Below are 22667 nucleotides of genomic sequence, written 5' to 3'. Positions count from 1 at the left end.
ATGAGTAAGAATCCATTATATTACATTTTCAGGACTATTTGTACATATCTCTTAGATACTTAGGAAGACTACATGGATGTAGAATGTTTTCTTTAACTTTGACATTCCTCTAACTCATTAATTTAATCATTTCTGTTGCTGTTGTGCTTCGTTCATAACCCATGTGAAAATTGCTTCCAGAATTTTCCCCAAACAACCTATATTTATTTTAAATACAGATTCACCACCTTTCCAATTTGCAATTCATTCATCAAATAATTGAATAACTGCTGTGTACTAGGGCTATGAACCTTAATTAGTTATTATTACTGTGCTTAAGGAACTGACAATTGAGCAAGAGAGACGTACATGTAAACATATCAGTTTGATACAGTATAGGTGGGATGTGAGACAGTCCAGGTGTGAAAAATGTGAAGTAACTAAGGTTGGCCAGCACAAAAATATTAACACTTCAGCACATACATGTGGGAAGCATTGTCAACAGCACTCGCCTTGCTTGCCTGTGGGAATGATGACCTTTTGTAATGACTACACAGCCTAAGGGTTGAGTTCCATTTTTCCACACATGTCAAAATTAGAAAGAAGCCCTAAACAGTTGATAAATAAATCCAAGTTTTGCTCTACAAAGCACAGGGAAGGATGATGTGTCTGCTAGAGAGGTGTGTGAAGGGATGGCATGGGGCTCTGACAGGCCTCCACCCACTGCCAGGCTACTGGGAGAGGAGGTAGAGGAGGCACAGAGCCCAGCATGGCCTGAGTTACAGATTCTCCCAGACAGATGCAGAGATCTTGGTTAGAGAGCCAACAAGAAGCTCTGGACAAAGGAACTTGACTCCTAGGCAGGGAAACTTTCAACCTCCTGCAGCAGACAATAAGTACAGTTGCGTCCTTGAGCCAGGAAGGAACACTAGGGAAGAAGCTCAGTTTAAATACTGTTTTAAATAACATTTATCAAGGAAGAGATTTCTGATTTTAATGTTATCATTTGTTCATTGTGAAATATTGGGAAAGCATGACAATAAATCCCTTTGAGACCCAACACCTCCCAAGCAATTTTGGTTAAAATTTGGCATTAATCTTTTCAGGTTTGTGTTGGTTTTGTTTTTGGTTTGCCTTTTCTTTTCTTCTTTTTAAAAAATTGGATTCAAAAGTTTTATAATGTTTTCCCCAACTTACTAAATCACAAATATTTTCCCTTGTCATCAAATACTATCTTGCAAAATCACTCTTTTTTTTTTGGTACCAGGGATTTAACTTAGGGGCACTTTACCACTGAGCCACATCCCAGTCCTGTTTTATATTTTACTTACAGACAAGGTCTCACTAAGTTCCTGAGGCTGGCTTTGAACTCGCAATCCTCCTGCCTCAGCCTCCCAAACTTTTGGGATTACAGGTATGCGCCACCATATCTGGCACAAAGCCACTCCTAGTGGTATATTCCATATTATGAATGTACTGCTGTAGTCTTTAGCCAGCCTGTCTACATTAATATTGTTTCCAACTTAAAACTATTATCTTTCATATTGCAATGATCTCTGTATATAAATCCTTCCATGTGTTGCTAACTATTTTCTTAAGACAAGTTACCAGAAATTTACTCAATAAAAATTCAAGCCAAACAGTATAGATAATTAAGGTTGCTGATATTTATCGCCACATTTAAATCACTGTTTTAGAAAAGTGACATAGTGTGGTAGTGTGCAGTGTGGGTGAAAGATTCTATGAGAAACTATTCAAGTCTAGCTGTGAAGAAAGATGGCTTGTTAGGTTGGCCTGGGTTCAAATGCTGGACCCTATCACTATGTAATCTCAGTCAAATAAACGAGTCTCTCTTCCTTGGTTTCTTCCTGTATAAGGAGATAATTCACATGAAGGAGTAAGGGAAGCTCCCTGCACTCCACAGCTGATGTTATTCATCTAGTTGTTGTTAGTATTATGATGTTTGATGAGGTCCTAGGTTAAGTTAATGAGAAGATATGTAGAGAAAGCCAGGTGACAAATCAGTAGGACTCAGTGACCTATTGGCTATATTGGCCAAAGGCCAAAGCTAAGTCAAAGCTTTTAATCCTGGAGGATCGGATCTTTGAGTGGAGGAGATAGTCTCTGGCTTTGGCTATCTGAAGCAGACACAGCAGGAGATGGACACAAGCTGATGCCTGTGGGTTACCGTTTAGAGACTCAGGAAGGGCATGTTGATTTGGGAGTGATCAGAAACCACCTGTTGGTGTACAAGTGGGTGGACTTCCAGGAGCAAAGAGGGTAGAGAGAGCAGGGTACAGGATCCTGAACACTAGAGGTAAATGGAGTTAGGGAAATAGGTGAGGGACAAGAAGACAGACCAGTCAAGGAGATGGAGAAGATGCCATTGCAGACATGGACAGAGAACCAGAGTTGTAGGAACCATGGGAGGATAAATGTCACAAAGGACCCTGCAGTCAGCCATGCCCGATGACAGAAGACAGAGCTTGAATTTTGTTTGTGTTTTCCATGATGGCTCTCCTGTTAATTTTTCTTCTGGCTTCTTAGAAACATTGGGAATTTACTCACTATGCTTTCTTGGTCACTTTCAAATGCAACTTAGAAATCTTTTCTACTCTGTAAGTTACATTTTATGAAAATTGGTGCAGCAGTTGGTCCTCTAATGCACCCTGTAACAGATCCATGTTTCTTTTTCATTATTCTCATCAGCCCAGTTGCCTAAGCATTTGGTTCATGTAGACATTAAAAACTCATGAACAAAAATGCTGTAAAGTAAACAAGACTGCAGTATTTTATGCAATAATCACTTGCCAAATCTTGCCTTTGAAACTGAAGCCATTTTTGTGTCACTGAAGTATAGTGAAATGATCTATAAACAAGGTTTCTGTTGGGTTTATATATTAAAACAGATGAAATCATTTTGAATAAAATGTGTTAAAAGCATTTACTTCCCAGCTCAGACCAAGTTTGAGCCAAAAAAATATCTGTCGTTCTTCCAAAATTTAAAAAACAAAACTGAGTTTTGATCCCCTGTTCATTTGCTGGATGAACCTGGAGAAGGATATTTTCTCAGAACTAAAAACTCAATCACTAATGTAAATCACTTCTTATTTCATTTTATGTTGTACAGGTTGTATTCCCCTAGTCATTTCACTGTGTTTAGGATACAAGGCTTAGCATACAGGCAGTCATTTCTCACCTTCTAACTTTCTGTGTAACTTTCACTGGAATTAGACCCCAGGCCTCTCCATTACTGGTTTCCTGCTACTGATGCTTCCCATCACCTTTGGAGTACAGTTTATTTTGTTTGTTTTTGAATTTAAATTGAAGTGCAGTTTCCCTGCAGGCCTAGTCTACCTAACTTTGCATTAAATCATCCTGATGGTGATTTTTTTCCAAAAAAAAAAAAAAAAAAAACCATGTCATCCATCAAGTGATTTTTAAATCTCTTCTTTAAATTCAGCTTAAATTGTCTTTTTCCCCCTCCTGTTTTCCATTATTTCTTGGGTGCCCAGCACAGCACTGAGCCCAGATGGATTCTTTGTAATGGCTGTTTGACAACGATTTGAAGGAGGGAATGAGGAGATCCTTTTTTCCTCTCTTGCCTACAGCTGCTCTCAATATGGCTCATCATGACTGAAAGGAAATGAATAAAGATGAGTTATCTGAACCGAAAATCAGCCACAGAGCAGAAGCAATTCATATTCCCCATCCCACCACGAATCCAGTGGGGAAAAGGAAGTCATTGCCATCGTTTATTTATTCATATATTTTTAATGGTGGGAGGATTATTTTTTAAATCTCATACCTTTGAGTAGTGGCCATTTGGAGCATTTGTGAAAAGCCATATGGTTTCAAATGAGATCCCATCACATTCTGTGCATTTGAAACCATTTATGCTGTGCCTCTTGGCACAGCCCACACTTGGAGCACGAGCAGACCCATGAAAACTCTGTAGACAAAACTAAAGAACATGCAAATAGCATTTAAAGAACTGGTGGTGGCTTGAAATACCATTTTTGGATGGGCCTTCATTTGGATGATACAATCTATATTTTCTTTTAAGCAGCTATCATTTCCATATTTTGTATCTCTTGTGATTAATATCAATCTTTGTGATTTTGGTATAATAGGTACTCAGAAACATTTCAAACAGGGAAATGTGGAAGAAACGTTTTGAATTTGGGTCCAGATCATGATAAAGGTTCATCAGAGAAGTTGCTGAATAACATGTCTCATGTTTCCTCTTTCTCTAAAAGAAGAATGTGTGTGAATACGAAAGGCAGATTTTAGCTAAAATTATCTCATGCCTCTTGAGACTTTGGGATATGTACACCTGAACTCTAGCAGTGGTGAGCTTTTGTTCATGATGAACCAGAGGCTCACTGTAGCTGTTCCTTATGACTTCTAGTTGTTCTTCATATTCACACATATCTGGATTCAAATCCCAGCAATGCTCCTTCTTGCTGTGCATTCAGAGACAAGAGACCGAGTCTCCCCCAGGCTCATTTGCTTCATTTCCAAGTAAGTTCGGTAACTCTGATTTTGGAAAGCTGACAAAGCTGCTGTTGAAAGTTAATGAGAGAGGAAAGAAGTCAAATGTGTCATATTACCTGAGAGGCATTCAGGTGTTGTAGCCTGGCCAATGGGAGTTCTGGTTCCAGAATCAACTGTCTGAGTCTGAATGCCTGCCAGTTCTCACACTTAACCCTGTGGCCCTGGGAAAATTGCCTCTATTTCCTCATCTAGACAGCAGTGTCATCTCTCCTGCCCCATAGACTTGTGAGGAGAAGTGACTGGGATGATGCATCTGAGGCACTTAGATCAGCACCTGCCTGACACATAGAAGGTGCCCAGACTTCTCATATATTGACCTTCCAGGAGGGGAAGGGGGAGCAGGTGGCACCAATATCTGTAATTCTCTCATGTCTTGAACAAGCAAGGAGTGGAAGCTGCTATTTCCCTGCCACCCAGCTTGAAGCCCATTCCATGGTGTGTGTTCTTAGTTGGATAACACAGCCTCGGAAGCTTCCGGTCTATTGCTTACCATCTGTGAGGCTGATGTGCTTCTCCAAAGCCACAGGGCCTTCCAAAGCCCCCAAGAAACTTTCTCATCATGTCCATTTGCCAAACGCAAGAATTTTTTGACATCTGGATACGCTGTCCTACTTCTGGATTCATCAAATCAGAGGTGTGAATTGGTCACAATTTTTACATTAATGGGACATGAAATGATTCCCATTTTCTAATTTCCAAGAACTTTTCCCTGAAAGTGTCCTTTCAACGATAAATTAAATCATACTGAAAATTGCCATGGAAAAGGAAATATGTGAGAGGCTATCCTAGAGCAGGTGTGTGGGCAAATGACCCTTCTGCCCTGACAGATGTGAAGAACTGAAAGGCAGAGAGTGGGCACATTTCTCCAACCCAGTTACAGTCAGGTCACAGTGGGTGTTTAATGCCCTGGCTGTCTGGAGTCAACTTAGAAAAATTAGGTTCTTAAACTTAAGGTCTCCAAAAGAAACTGGGAGTTCTGACGTATTATCACGGTGTGCCTTTCCTAGGAGAAGAAAACTATTAATACTTGTGAGCACTTTTTTTTTAATACTGGAAAATGTGATGTGCTGCTGATAGAAAAAGACCTATTTCAATTTTTTTTTCATGGTAATAGAACAGTACAGAGCCGATACTTCAGAAACTAGGTCCTAAAAGCGCCCTTCTAATGAAAAACAGCACTGCTTGGAAAAAAATATATATTTTCTGACATCTTTATATTTCTTTCCACTGAAAACAGAGAAAATGATGGCTCAGTATCATGGCAAGGGAATTCTGTGTTTTCTAACTGAAAACAAATTATGGAGATAGTTTTACCAAGAAAAGGGAAGGTGGTTAGAAGATGCAGAACTGAGTTACTTCTGACTGATCACATTTAACAGCATCATAGCCACAGATTAGTCTACTAACTGAGGGGCCCAACAAGGCCCTGCTACTGTCTATTGTTATGTTTTAAGGTAACATCCCCTTTTTGCCTATTGCCTCAGTGGTGAAAAATAAATCATTCTAAAGAGAGGAATATTTAGCAGCATGAGAATCACTGAGCCCTCAGAAATTTGATATCTGAAACCTAAAATTGATCTAATTATCAACCACTCATAACCGATTATTCAGAGTCCATGTTATCTAAAGCATTGTCCCAACCTCACTGTCTAGACAGGTGGGGACAGAGAAGTGGAACGGGCCTATGGGCTCAAGAACACAGAAACTGCAGTGAGAAGGAAGGGGAAAAAATCAGGCAGAAGACAGAAGTCACAGTTGTGCATCACATTGAAGGGTCTTCCAGAGACAGACTGGGGGACCAAACCTGGATAAGCAGCCCAGTTCAGCAGGTTCCTAGTGCAGCTTGATGGCGGAGCCTGGAGTATGCTGGTGGTGCTGTCGAGCAGCTTTGGCCATGGTGTAAGGCAGCTTAGCAGTCCAGCAGTAGGCCAGGAGAGCTCTGATAAGCTCTGGTTTTCCTCTGGTTTCCAGCTTCTTGACCCTATAGCTCTATTTAAATCCATGAGCTTAGTGGGAAGACATTTTTATTTTTACCCTGTTTAACGGCCAAGATCAGAATCCATCTCAATAAGGCTACTCCTGAAGAGATATTGATGACATTTAGAAATGACATCTACCCTATAATGGGAAAGTTAGATGATGCCAAGATTTCCTCTAGAAAATCTGAATTTGCCCAAACGGGGGAGAATGAAGACAAAAATGAAATTAAAGGTAGTAGAGAGAAAGGGGCCTTCTGCCTTCTTCAAATCTTCAGCAAATTCCACTGAAGACCTCTGTTGTGAGCTGAAATTCAGCTGAAGGTGGCCCCTTCCAGCAGGTGGGGAAAGCACCAGAGCTCAGGACCCTGAGGGTACAAGTACCACCCTCACCCTATAATTTACTGGAATTTTGGGTACTGTGGATTGCTGTGGGCTGATAAATTGGCAGAGTCCTTACTAGTCTTACCCAGACTGAAAAAGCAGAAAAATCCCAGGGTAATGCATATTTACAGGTTGTGTTATAAAAAGGAGAAAAACTCCATTCTTAAAATAAGCAACTTGCAGAATACATGTGCTGAGATGGTTAAGTTCAACAGGTGATTGAAATGTATTGCCTAACTTTAGTTTGAAATTATCAATTGACTTGACTTGTTCAGTTTTAAAGGCAACCAAATATTCATTGTACATCAGACCTATTTTTAAAAATTTCTTTTGTTTATGTCAAACTCCTTCTACTATATTCTGTACTTGGTGTTTCCTTTCTTCATTTACCATATTACAGTGTATTTAACTCCTGCTTGTATGCATAAATGTTGTGGGCTTCACAGAGTACAAGGTGTCACTACAAAATAATGTGATTTTTCTTACAGACCATATAGAAGACATCCACACTTCTTTATTTTGTAACTATATCACACGTTTTATGTGTTTAGGCCACAGTTCACTTATCGTGTGGTTCAGGTGATCTCACAAATTCATATATAATACTAAAGACAAATTGTCATCTGTCTCCAAAATCACTGATCTCCAAGAGTTCTCAGTCTGGTTGGGGAGGGTGATATGGGAATAAACCACAGAAAGACAAGGCACAAGAAAAACAACATGAAGAGATGTGGTCGGCTCATGTTGAAATTCTGAATGGGAGACAATTCTTCTGACTTGGAAGATTCAGGGTGGAGGTGGCATTTGATCTGGTTCAGAGCCAGCTGGTAGAATTATGAATGACATGGTGGACAGAAAGGATTCAGGCATGAGTGATCTGGTACAGAATCAGTGCCGAGACAATCAGAGCTGGTCTCAAGGGCAGCACTGGCTGGGTTTTCTTAGAAAGACCCCGTAAACCAGCAAAACCAAATTTTCTTCTTTTAGAAATCAATATATTTTCTGTATAATTTACAATATATCCTGAGAAAACTTTTACCTGTGGAGGTTCCTGAAATTCAAGGTGTCTTTCTCAGAGTGGCACATTGTTTACAATGCCAGAGCAAAGTGAAACAGAACTTTATGTCTCCATTTTAGATAACGGCACACACTGTTTCCACAATAGGATCCTATAAAACTATGATGTGACGGTACACAAATCATGCTCTTATAATAAATCATCAAACTCGTTATTGTAATTATACTCTTTTATTTAAAATACTAATTTTAACTGTTTCAAAAACAATTTTAAGTCAGACAACTTCTATGTGATAAATAAAACCCAATGAGTCTAAAATGACTTTTAAAAATATAAGATGTAATTATAAAATTAAACATTACTGAATACTAAAACTAAAGGCTATGACACTGCTAAACTCTACTTGGTATTCACCACATGGCTACAACATAATAAATAAAATATTAGTCTCAGTTTTTCCCCTCAATTTGTGAGTCAATAATTTCTATTAACAGTTCATAAAAATGGCATGTCAACATGAAGTCTAAATACATTTTAATATGACACTAACATCATAAAATCTACACAGAAGTCAAGAAAGCAAAAGAACTAATATTCTTCCTCCTTTAAGCTTGATACTTAGGAAAGATGAACTTTTCTCTTGGTATCTCAAATGTTTCCTATTTTTTTAAACCCATGAAAGATAGGCACAAAAAAGAGATCACTGCCTTCTTTGGAAGGACAGTGGCATCAGTGTGACAGGTTTGCTGCAAGACCCTCTGTGGAGGACTGCATGCCACACAGAACACTGGATTATATAAATGTAAACAACACCAGTCTTCTTTCATAAGAGTATCTTCTCAAAGCAGCCCAACAACATCCACAATCAATATTCCCAAAACCTTTGTCCATATTCCACAGCCCAGAGCTAACCTCACTCAGGCAGTCCCTCCATACCTTTTTATTCTTTGCCTCTTTTGCAAAAGACATTGCATTGGAGTTAATTGATTTATTTCAGCACCGATTTCTCTCAAAATAACCTTTTTGTATTAATGAGTACTTTTTATTTTTTATATTAAATATTTCTTCTTCAGTTATTCCTAGTAATCGTTTAAGCCTTGTGTTGAAGGGAAGTGACCTTTAGAGTGATAGACCTAAATTTCATTCACTTTCTTTAAAGGCTTCATGGCAGGTAGAAAGGCCTTTTTGGAGTAGAAGGGAGGGTTGGAAAGTAGGAGACTGACTGACCCAGAATCCAAGCTTGGGGAAGGCTCCAGGGAGGTGCCGGTTAAAGAGCACTGAGAGGGAGACTGAGAGGGAGAAACTGCACTGGGCAGGGGCAGGAAGGAGCAGAAACCAGGCCCACCTGTAGCTTAGGGCTCTGCCAGTCAAGTCCCAGCTATACCACTGACTGTAACCTGGAGAGCTTGCTCACCCTCTCCTTTATCAAATGGAGAGAAGAAAGTAATAATGATAATTATATCTATCTCATAGGGTCATTGTGAGGATTAAATTAAATGGATTTAATTAATACATAGAAGCACATAGTAAGTCATCAATAAACTTTAGTCATCATTATAATAGTTTTAGGTCTTTTGGGAGTGGGAACATATAGTCAAGAGGGGATAACCTCAGCCTTGGATGTGCAGGGCTGCCAGTGCTGTTCCAGACTCCTTTCTCTGGGAGCTGTTGTGGTCCTTGAGTGCAAAATGCTGTAAATCATGCATTCGGGGTACTTACATAGTGGCTCCTCAGGTATCTCTATCTTAAAAAAAACAAAAAACTTTCCTGTCTCTAAATTAGCACCTTTGTGACTCATTCACACAGCTCCCAAAAGTGATGACAGGAATTTCTCCCTGACCAATGAGGTGTTTAGCCAGATTTTAATAAATGTGTTATACAAGCCAACAATAGGTGAAAGCAGGAAAAAAAATCTTCTTGCTGGTATGTAATTCTGTTATCCCCTTCTTCTTCATGGTCACTCTCTTGCTGATCCAGTCAATCTGGAATGAATTGAGAAAAGGAAGTACCCAGGTCCTTTAAAAGCCAGTGCAGTTTGATGAAACTGCCAGCAGTATTGGAATTATTGTTCCTGATACCCAGTCATGGACTTTAAATGGAGGACAATACCACTTTAGTTATTCTGATTTATTTTTATTAAAATTTCTATTAAAAGAAAAAATTATTTTTTAAAATTATTTTAAGTGCCAAATTATAATCATAAACATTTATGAGGTATACCATGATTTTATATATATACATACACAGTGTGGTGTGATTATATTAATCTAATTCTTCCTCATCTATCATTGCTTATAGTGTGACATTTGAAACTTACTCTTATTTTGAAATATACAACACATTGTTATTGACTGTAGTCTCCCTACTATGCAATAGATCTCTACATTTACTAATTGTCTAGTTGAAAATTTGTATCCTTTGATCAACAACTCCCCATTCCCTCCCCTCCCTTACCTTCTGATAATATTCTGAATTAATGAGGAGTAAAGGGATTCATATGATAAAAATTTTAGATAAATGGATCTTGCAACTTTAGGTGCACAAACCACTTGTTAATTGCAATCATTTTTTTAAAAAGATGGATAGTAGGGAACTGATGAAGGTTTTGGGTTGCAAAAGGATTAGCTTAAGTATTGCATATAACAGCTACTATATTGTACTTACATTATCTAAGTCTTACTTTCTCTCATTTAGGAATTATTAGGTAAATTAAAATAATCCACCTCATGGGGAAGACAGAAGGATAGATTGGTAAAAGTGGCGGATAGAGTATGACATTATTTACATAGCAGAATATTGAAAACATACTGTGTCCAATAAAAGGGAAATGGTTGAATAAATTACGAAATAGCCATATGATGTTCATTAGCTTAATAAACCATTTCTTCACTGGTGTAAAAGTGACTATAGTTAGTTGAGATCTAAAGCTATGAGAAATTCTTAGCTTTGTGGAGTGGTGATAAAAATTGTAAATAAATATGTGTGTGTGTGTGTGTATATATATATATATATATATATATATATATATATATATATACACACACACACATAAATATTTAAGTAAATAAATATATATTATTGTAAATAAATATATATATACACACACACATACATGCATACACACACATAGACACACACACATACATATATATATATATATATATATATATATATATATATATAGTTTATTTGCCTCACTGTACGTACATATTATTCATCCTCACAACTACCCTAAAAGAGTTAGTGTTATTATTTTCATTTTACATGAGGCTACTAGGGCAAAGTAAAATCAAGTAAAATTAAGAAGTATGTCCAGGGGATATAGCTCAGTTGGTAGAGTGTTTATTTGCATGCACAAGGCCCTGAGTTCAATCCCCAGCACCACAAAAGAAATAAAAGAAGAAGAAGAAGCATGTCCACTTAGTAAGTAGCCAGCCTCAGAGGCATGGTAAAGGAATTTGGGAATGTGTTTGCAGTTTGGGAGTCCGGTAGATGAAAGATGGCTCCTCCACTCCCACCAAGCTCTGTGCTTTCCTAGCCAAAGGTATAGAGGCTTGCCTGTGTTGCAGATGATTAAAATACACCATCATCACACTGTTGGCATAATAGCAGCTGGCCCAAAATGCAAATGGAAACCTCTACCCTCAGAGTGGAAAGGCTTCAGATATGACGACTGGAGGCAGATGATTCTGCACATCCAGTATCCAATTGCAGACTATTTCCGCCTGCCTGTTCTTCGCTGCCTGCCTTTATTGAACACAAACTGTGACGTACTGAAGGAATCCAAGATAAATTTGTAAAACATCATGTCAGGCCCTTTCTAGTCCCAGTATCCCCTGGTGATTCAAGGTTGGGGTCTAAAAAATAGAACAGAACAGAGAAGAGGAAGCAGACACCAACTTGCCACAGATATGTGTAGAGTGAAGGAGATATTTTTGTTTAAAAGACAGACAGCTGAGAAACAGTTATTTGATCCCTGCTGCTTGAGGGACAGTAGGGAAAGAAACGTATTTTTGTGATCGCTCTTCAGAGTTCCCTATGCAGCTGGTTCATACAGTCACAACAGAAACCCGAGCTCTAATAATACATTGCAACCAACCACAGTTATGTTACAAGCATTATGCACAGTTGTAACTAACATTCAGCTTCTCTTTGATTACTTCCAGGCCTGTGACATTTAGATTGCTACACATTTCTTCCAACCTCAGACAACTCACAGACTCAATAGCATACACCTAATAATCGTGCGCTGACATAGAAACGGGGAGGCATTGGTACCAGTTACCTGTCTTTCATCACATTTAGAGTGATAGAGTGGATGAGAACCTTATTAGGAGTCCAAAGACATGAATTTTGGACTAAATTTAACCTTGTCACCAAATAGCTATGACCTTGAACATGTCACCTAATCTCTGTGAAACCTCTGGTTCCCTTCATGTGAAATAAGACTGGAGCTTTGAGTCACCAGTACCCCTTTTAACTTCAATATTCTATGCCCAGTCATCAGTGAGTTCTGGCTAATAATAGTCTCTAAAAGGTGTAGCGCTTATCACATTCCACAGAGTAAAGACAGAGAAGACTAGAAAAGGCACATCTCAGATGTATTTAATGTTTACCTGTCAACTGGGACTGGCTTACGTAGTTCTTCCTGCATCTAAGCCATGATTAACTTTTCTGAAAGGGAAAGAAGAATGTTAACCTATATTTGACTATTTTAAATGCCACAATGCCTTTGTACTATTTTTGTTTATAGTTATCTCTGTCATTATCACTATCAAAGTTTGTCTTTATAGCATTATTGAGAAATATAAACATGAATTTTTTTTAAATCTCACCTCAGTCTTTGGTGTCTGAATTTTATTTAATTGCTGCATACTTAAAAATAAGTAATTTGTAGGCTTTTTTAGTAACTGTAGACTTTTTAAACAACCTAACAGAGTGTTAAAGAGCAGTTTCGTGTTTCCTTCTACTTGTGTTTGTGGGTACCCTTCACTGTTGCCTAAGCTGGGCTCCAGAAAACCAGCTATCATGAATGTGGACTATTTGCCAAAAGCCTATTTCCCTAATAGTGACAGCCTTATGTGTACAAAGTCCCATATAGAAAGACTTATGAAATGCATTTCTTGATTTCTATATATATAAATTTTTTCACAGAAATGTATAGTCAAATCATGGGGAAGGATGTGTATTTGGTAGCTTGAGCTGGCTGTCCTGACAGGCTCTGTGTGTCTTCTGTGAAAGACCAAATATCACCCCAGTGGACCTGACCTAGTTGAACATAAATGCACCATTGAGGAGCAGCTGGCTTCAGAATTAATAAAAGTTATAAATAAATTGGATGGCCTTGTGAAGAGGCTAAACTTGAAGTGTCTTTTAATTAATTTTTTTAAAAGCAGTGCAGCAGCCTTTAACTGCCATACTGATCCGTGAACTGAAATTGTTCTGTAGAAGGCAATTGAATTATTCATATTTTGCAAGATTAGAAAATGTATTTAACCTATAATGGAATTGAGCAAGAAGATATTTTAAAAAATCTCAGTAGGAACAAAAGAAGTAATATTGTCTCTATTTGCTGATGACACAGTCTTGTATATGGAAAACCTTAAAGACTCCACCAAAAAAACTATTAGAACTGATAAATAAATTCAGTAAAGTTGCAGCATGCATGCAAAACAATGTACAAATCTCAATAATGTTTCTATATGCTAACAAATTATCCAAAAAAGAAAGAAAATGAACCCATTTATGATAGCAACAAAAAAAATGTAAATATTTATTGTAAATTTAAGCACAGAGATAAAAGAATTGTATGCTGAGTACTATAAAAGAAACTGAAGAAAACACAAATAAATGCGAAGATGTCCTGTGTTCAAGGACTGGGATAATTAAAAGTGAAAATGTCTATAGCACCCAAAGTGGTCTACAGATTCATTGCAATTGTTATAGGTATTGGCCAAGTTATATTGTATGCATATATGAATGTGTAACAACAAATACCACCATTATATACAAATGTAATGCTCTAATAAAAGAATGTGGAAAAAATCCATTGTCCTTTTTCAACAGAAATGGAAAAGGAAATCCTTAAATTCACATAGAACCACAAGTGAGTCCAAATATCCAAAATAATTTTGAGCAAAGAGAACAAAGTAGGGATCACACACTCCCGAAATATATTAAAAAGTGATAGTAATTAAAACAGCATGGTACTGGTATGAAAACAAATACACCAGGCACCGAGATGAAGCTGAATATCTCCTTCCCAGCCACTGGCTGCCAGAAGTGGACAATAAACACAAAGTTTGTACTTTTTATGAGAGGTGTATGGCTACAGAATTTGCTGCTGACACTCTGCCCTTCCTGCACATAACCCTTCCATTCTTCACCCAAACAAGATTTCCCCATGATTCACCTGCTACTGTGTAAGGGGCATTCCTATTATAGATGGAGGCAAACTGGAAAGAGAAAGCAAATCTGTTCGAGATTTCATTAAATATCAATCTGAGCATTCTCAACTTGCTTATTGTAAAAAAAAAAAAAGGAGAGAAAGATATTCCTGGACTTATAGATGCCTTGTTGACTGGGACCCAAAAGAGCTAATAGAATCCACAGACTTTTCAGTCTCCTAAGGAAGATGATGTCCGCCAATATGTTGTCAGAAAACCCCTAACAAGGAAGGTAAAAAAAACCCAGGAGCACTGAAAGCACTGAAGATTCAGTATCTTGTTACTCCATGTGTCCTGCAACACAAGTGCCAGCGTATTGCTCTGAAGAAACAGCATACTAAGAAGAATTAGGAAGAGGCTGCAGAATATGCCAAACTTTTGGCCAAGAGAATGAGAGAAGCCAAAGAAAAATGCCAGGAATAGATTGCCAAGAGATGCAGGCTGTCCTCTCTGAGAGTTTCTACTTCTAAGTCTGAGTCTAGTCAAAAATAAGAATTTTTAAGAGTAACAAATAAATAAGATCAGATCTTCAAACACACACACACACACACACACACACACACTCACTCATACACACACACACATCACCCAATGAAATAAGATAGAAATTCCAGAAATAAATGCATGCTCTTATGGTCAACTGATTTCTGACAAAGTTTCCAAAAACACAATAGGAAAAGAACAGTCTTTTTAATAAATGGTGTTGGTAAAACTGAGTATCCATATGCAAACAATGAAACTAGACTGTTATTCCTCATCATATACAAAAATACATTTAAAATGGACTAAAGACTTAAATTTAAATGTAAGACCTGAAACTATGCAACTATTAGAAGAAAACATAAGGGAAAAGATCCCTAACACTGTTCTGGGCATTAAATTTTTGAATATGACCCTGAAAGCACAGGCAACAAATGCAAAAAGAGGAAAATGGAATTGCATTAAATTAAGAAAGATTCTTCATAGCAAAGGAAACAGTTAACAAAGTGAAGAGACAACCCACAGAATGGAAGAAAATATTTGTAAATCCCACATCTGGTTGATATTCAAAATGTGTAAGGAACTCAAATAATTTAATAGCAAGAAAACAAATAACCTAATTTAAAAGAGGACCAGAGTAGACATTTCTTAAGACATTCAAATGGCCAACAGGTACGTGGAAAAAGTGCTTGGCATCACTAATTATTAGGGAAATGCACATTGACACCATAATCGCCTATGACCTCAAACCAATTAGAATGATTTTTGTCAAAAAGGTAAAGGGTAAGCGTTGGAGAAAAGGTAACCTTTGTACCTGTTGGTGGAAATATAAAAATGGTGGCTCTTCAGAAATGTAGAAATAAAAGTACCATAGAACCCATTAGTCCCATTTCTAGGTGTGTATCCAAAGCACCTGAAATTACTGCCAATGTGACACCTGCACTCCCATGTTCATTTTAGCATTGTTCACAATAGCCAAGACATAGAATCAACCTAAGTGCCCATCAGCTAATGAATAAAGAAAATGCCATATACTTACATAAACACTCTTCAACCTTAAAAGGGAAACCCTGGCATTTGATGAATCTGAAGGACATTGTGATATAAATGAATCTAAATGACATTATGCTAAGTGAAATAACCCAATTTCGGAAAGTCAAACTCTGTGGTCTCGTTTATATGTGCAGTCTAATGAAATTGAACCCATAGAAATAGCAGTACAATGGTCACCAGAGGTGGGGAGGAGAGTGGGAAGGGCAGAAATGGGAAGTCATTGGTCAAAGGGTCCAAAGTTTCAGGTAGACATGAGGAATAGTTTTTGATGGCTATTGCTCAGCAGGTGACTACAGTCAATAATATATTATAGGTTTCAGGATAAGAGAGTAAATTTCAAATGTCTCAAAATGATGCATGAGATTATAGATATATTAATTAGTTTGCTTTACTCTCAAGACATTATATGCATATATATCAAAACATCATATTGCGCTACAGAAATGTATACCACTTTGATTTGTTAACCAAAAATGACATTAATAATAAAAATTTTAAAACAATAAAATTTAGCATTTTGTCTAATTTTATGTGGGAAAAAAATTAAACTATAATGGGATTATAATTTAGAGCCTTACATTTTTCTTAAAATGATGATCCATCCCAGAAGCACATTGTTGGGGCTGATTACTGGTTATCCAAGTAATTTGGCATCTTTGCTTTTTATTCATAAGGTCTGAATGTTTGGAATGCTTTTGTAAATGCATCTCAATTTCAGTTTTTGTTATTCATAGAGTACACATAATGGTCCCAACAACACAGCTCAATCTATGTCTGAATTGATCACTATTACAGAGAGCTGGGGGCACTCTTTGCTGCTGGGCCTGCTCATGAAGCTCATTAAGGAATCAGTCACCAAAGAGAGCAACCATCCACAAGGGCTGGAAGAAGCATCCAGGCCTCACTTCACTTAATAATGTTATCCAGAAAACAGGAATATTTTTCAGCTCTTGCTCACCTAAGCTGAATTTTGAGAAGTAACTGTCAAAGATGAGACTGAGAATTATAATTGGGTCTTTGTTATATACAAATAGTACTGTCTTCTGATTTTTTATTTTAAATGCCCTTAAAAGGTCACTGAATACAAAGACAATCTCTGAATTTATTGAAGGGAAAGCTACAAAGCTGATATATTCAGCTCTGCCTATTTATATTGCACTCTCTTTTGTCAGCCAATAACAAATAGACAAAGTGGAATTCAATCTAAGAGTTCTTCCTGTCCTTTTTCAAGGACTTATTTCCAAACAACAATGAGAAATATTTCTAATTTATAAGAAGAAAAGACAAAGACCCCCCCCATTTGCTTTATTAAATGGTGTCTTTTCTGCACTCACAGTGGTCAGTGTTATAGAAGCACATTTCAAGTTGCAATTCACCTGGATCGATGTAGACCTGGGCCAATATTCAGCTCCCTTTTCTGAGAGGCGCATTTCTGACATGGCAGCCATTGCTGAATCCACATGAAAATAACTGCTTAGCCAATTGCTATAATGTACCCAGGGCCATGAATCCACTGGAATCTAATCTCATTCCATTGACTACTCATTTGCTTGTTTGAGCTATTTTCTAGGTTACTGATTATGTCTAAATCTGGTATCTCATTTTTGGGTTCCACATCAGTCAAATGGATACCATGACATTGCCCACAGATAACAGGTCTTCCTCAAACCTCTAATGGCAGAAAGCCATCTGATATGGTAAGAGCCAGACTTCCTGAGGGTGAATCCTAGGTCTACCACTTGTTTGCTATGCAAATCACTTAACCTCTAGGGACATAATGTTCTCATCCAGTAAAAATGGAAAAGGAGCAGTATTTACCCCACAGGGCAAAAAACAAAATTATTTTTTGAAGGCTTGTTCACATTTTACAAAATTAGAAAATGTATTTAACCCCAAATGATATTATAATGCAAAGACATATTTTTTGTAAGATGATGATCTAGCCTAACTGGAGCCACTTTATATATGGTTATGTAAGTTAATTTAACTTTTGTAAATTGATTAGAACAGTGCCTGGGGAATAGTAATAATTTCATTACTGTTTGCCATTGTTATTAATATAAATTCAGGTATATATTTAATCACAGTCAAGGAGCCCTTTGCAGAAGTTATAATAAAAAATTAAAATACAAAACAAATTCTTACAACTTTTTAAAATTTGACTTCACTTGTCAGGCATGGTGTTATTCACCTCATACATATTGTCTGGCTGAAGATTATATTATACCTTGGGCAACGTGAACTGTAATCTGCTAAAAAGAAATTAAACAGCAAAGTATTGAAAGAAGAAAGATTTTCTATTTTTATACATGGACCAAATACCGACTAACACAAGTTATTCTCATTTCTTAATATTTCTTAAGTATCACAAGTTATACCCATTACACCATCACGCTGCATTCCTTCCAACCTTTTAAAAGTCTCTTCTCATTTAGGAATTCATTTTTTATTTACCTGTCTATGGTGATAGAGGAGGCAGATATTATTTCTAATTTATTAATGAGGACATGGAAGTTCTGTGAGACTGAGGTGCAGTGACTGTCCATGTTCATGGTCCGAGACTACAGTCGTGATCAGGCTCTCTTCCCCTCCACTGCAGGGCCCTGGGCTCTATTCGCTGCATCTGCTCACCAGTTATTTCCAAGAACAGCATAAAACCACCAGCCTTACATGTTTTCCAAAGCTATTTATTGTGCTCCTGTTCTTCGTTCATCTTGTGGATAATAAATCCGTCCATTTAAAGACAAGGAGAATTCAGTGTTCGGTTGTGGTCTGCTACACACATGTCCACTTTCCTTACATTTTCTTTGAACAGAACACAGTAAAATCTATTGTACAGCTCACCGGCATGATATTGCTTTGATAGACACTGAGTGACCTAATATACACACTCCAGTGTACTCTAATCTGTGGTCTCCCAGCTCCCACTCGGCAGGAATTCTGAGATGTTGATGGAACCCGGTGATTTAACAGAGCAGCCGGGCTGCCCTTTCACCCCTCACACTGGTTCTGACAGCTGCCTGCCATGTGTAGAGAAAACCTCACAGGCTGAAACCCTGTCACAGAGGAAAGGTCCTTGGATAAACATACACCCATGATCATACTACTACTACTTTAAAATTATTTTTTTTTAAATGAATTGCAATAGAGACAAGTTACAGCTAAAGATCTGAAGGATCCCAAGTGCATCAAGTACCTTCTCCCTTTAAAAATAAAACAAAATAACACACACAGTAAGACTGGTTGTGTCCACACTTACTTGAATTACCAGTTGTCTAGTGGATTAAGCCAGTTTGCCAATGCCGAGGGCTTTCTACTCTGAAATAGTAACAAGCCTGCCAGAAATGATGTGCAGCATTTCCTGGGTAAGTTAGGAAACTCCATTTGTATTTAAGCTGTCAATTTAATCCACACTGCCTCTTTACTTTTATCAGGATATTCTTCAGGTAGAAAAGAATGGAAGGAGGCTTTAGGCATGGCTACCGTCCTAAATATAAAGTTGGTTTAAAAAAAAAATCCCTACTCGGCCCAAATAGCATTGTGCTTTATAATTCATTCTTTTCACATACAGTACCCTGCGTTATCATGGCTAATGTTTTCCTGCTGAGCTGCCATCATCTTTTGTCGAGCTGTCAAGGTATTAAATTGATGTACCTTCCACATTTGGATAGAGGTCATTATCCTGTTGCCTGGTTGCATTGCCTCTGCTGAGCAGGTTAACTGCTTGAGGTCTTTCATCTAGATAAATGTTTCGCCAGCACTTTTGCGGAGTGATGACATGAGCTGTTCCTCAGAGGTCGATAGCAATGCTGTGGCGAGTTGTTCCCTGTGTGTTCGCAGATCCAGAAAGGTCTGGAGTCCAAACTTCATAATAGGCCTAAAAATAATGAAAAATGCTCATGTTAGAATGCACTCTCTCCCAAGATACTGGACTTTGGGCTCTTTTTAAAAACTACATATTTATGTTAATTTGACATAGAGGAAAAAGGTTTGCTTTAAGTATCTTATTGCTTCAGTACCATGAATGATTCCACTGTTTCTCAGAACCTTCAGAAATAAATGACTCTGTGTGTGATAGCAGATAACATGCATATTATAAATTGCAGGTTTTCTAATATTAAGATTTAGAGTAATTTAAAGGCCACAATACTAGACACATTGGCATTACTTTCCATGCAGGAAAATAGTTTCTAAGAGGCATGATTAAATCATCTCCATCAACGAAAATTGATCTGTTAATTAAAAATAATTTCCATTTGTTTGTATTCAAGTATTTGAAAGGGAAATGTACCTAATAAAAAAGATAATAGTTTGAAATGCTGTAAAGAATGATGGAAAATTTTCGACAGTTGAAAAATAAATAATTTGTTCATGTATTTTATAAATAGAGGGTGGTGGACCAAATGGTCATATTCCATTAAACCCATTTTAAAGAATGATGTAAAAATCATTATTTTATAATGTCAATATTATCAGTAAGCCAAATGTTATATTCTTTACTATTTAGATTTATGTTACTAAGAAAATTCTACTTTAAATTCAAAATGTGCAAAGGGATTTAACAAAAACGAGAAGTTTAACAGTTTAACAAAAACATTTACAGAGTAGTCAAGCAAAACAGAGTGAAGACTATTAAAAAGATCAGATTTCAACCATAGAAATGCTGAGCAAATGTGTGAAACGTTTACCTCCTATGTCTTTTATCTTTTTAAAAAATATTTTTTTAGTTGTGCATGAATACAATATCTTTGTTTTATTTATTTATTTTTATGTGGTGCTGAACATCGAACCCAGTGCCTCACACATACTAGGCAAGTGCTATGCCACTTACCTACAACCCCAGTTCCTGTCTTTTATCTTTTTATGTTGGTATTATAGATGGATAAGTAGGGAAATTGCTTTCCTCTCAAATGCCAAACAACACATATCCAAAGGCTAATCCATGACCACCCATGACGCAGGGCTCCTCTAAATCTCTAGCAGGATCTAAGCCAAAGGGCCTGCCTAATTGCTAGTGGTAGAGAATTTACTGGGTTTTCTACGAAAGTACATGTCCAACTCTTGTCAACTTTGTTGATTTATGTCCTTGCTGCTGATCTAGCATGAAGGAATCTGGATCAAGAGGTTGGTGTTCTTTTTTGGATTTAGAATTATATAGTTGAGAAATCAGTGACAACCACCATTGTCACTGGATCAGCAGATTTCTGCTCTTGAATTTTTTCTTACGCTCAATTGTCAGGAGCTCATGGACATTGGGTTAAGTATATAATAGGATACTTTGTAGTGGATGCACAAACTTCAGATTGACCTTGTCAGCTAAGATGCAGAAACACAACCATAAGATTAGTGCAGTCAGAGATTACCAATTGAGCTAACAGGATCTTTAACATTTATCAGGAAAGAGCCGTCCGTTAGAATCTTGGGACACAAAATGGGACAGACTCACATCACTTCTGCCTTCAAGGAATTGACTTCCTGGTTTTGAAGAAAAAATGGATATAATAATGCATTTCACACTGTGGTTATTAGTCATTAAAGTAATATTCAATGACATACTGAAATACACACTATACCTGTAACTGAAATAAAGGAGGCAGATTGCAAGGCAGCTGACTACCGTAAAAACCCATTTCTGAAACTGAAATATACACACATTTACATGGAAATAAGACTAAAACATATAAACAACATGTTAACTATGGTTCTCTTTTGTTTGAGTCAAATTATGGGTGAGTAGAATAGTCGTTTTGCTCTTGTGTAACTTCTACAGTGAAGATCCCTTTGATAATAAGGAAAAGGCCCATGATTGCTTTAATTAAAAGTACTAAAACAGTCCTTGATTTTTGGTTTTGGGTTTTTATTTGTTTGTTTGTTTTTGTGGATGTTGGAATAGATGAGGGCTCTGTAAGAAGTCTAGAAGGAGAGCCCCTGAGGGAATGCCTTAAAGGAAGAAGTGAAGCTTGCCTGGGTATTTGGAGAAAGAAAAAGGGAGAGTATTCAAGGACTGAGAAGTCATGTTTTTATGTGTGTTATTAAAGAAAAATTCAGACATATACAAAAGTACAGAAATTGAACCTACATGTACCACAGTTACCAGCTCCTGGCCATTCCTTTCACCCTATCTCCCTCTCTCTCCCTTTTCTAACCCAGATTATTTCATAATGAATGCAAGATGATAGTGTTTCCTTTTTAAATATATCAATATATATTTATTTACACATACATGTTAATATATATTAGTTATCTATATATTATGTAAATACTTATTTCAGTATGTGTTTATTGAGGTATATATATACATTAAGTACGTACATACTTTTCTTTTTTTCTTTTTTTTTTTTTTTTGGTACTGGGGATTGAACCCAGGGGCGCTTAACTACTATGTCACATCCCCAACCCTTCTTTATACTTTTATTTAGAGACAGGGTCTCATTGGGTTGCTTAGGACCTCAATACATTGCTGAGGCTGGCTTTGAACTTGAGATCCTCCTGCCTCGGCCTCTAGAGCTAGTAGGATTACAGGCATGTGCCAATGCACCTGGCTACTTTTTTAAAACTTAAACACAGTACCATGGTCACACACACAAAAAATTTCATCAGTTTTATTAATATCACTAATATTCAATTAGTATTTATTTTTCTGACTTGAGTGCCCTATCATTCTTTACAGTCATAATTCCTTCTCTTCTCCCCCTTCTCTCCTTCCCTCCCCTTCTCCTTTTCTTCACCCTTTTCTCTCTCCTTGACATTTTGTTGAAGAAGCCAAATCCACTA

At 37.2% G+C, this 22667-nt stretch overlaps 1 protein-coding gene and 1 pseudogene across 5 annotated transcripts in view; both read left to right on the top strand.

The window, feature by feature from the left end:
- Cdk14 (cyclin dependent kinase 14) overlaps positions 1-22667 on the top strand; it is a 599374-nt gene that overhangs the window by 522793 nt on the left and 53914 nt on the right. The gene's annotated exons all lie outside the window — the stretch shown is intronic.
- LOC131424868 (small ribosomal subunit protein eS6-like) lies at positions 11113-22056 on the top strand (annotated as a pseudogene).

This window comes from Marmota monax, unplaced genomic scaffold (assembly GCF_021218885.2).
Source record: "Marmota monax isolate L192 unplaced genomic scaffold, Marmota_monax_Labrador192_F-V1.1 WCK01_AAM20220418_F8-fsc00165, whole genome shotgun sequence".
In the NCBI taxonomy this organism is placed as follows: domain Eukaryota; kingdom Metazoa; phylum Chordata; class Mammalia; order Rodentia; family Sciuridae; genus Marmota; species Marmota monax.
This window is presented reverse-complemented; position numbering and strand designations above follow the sequence as displayed.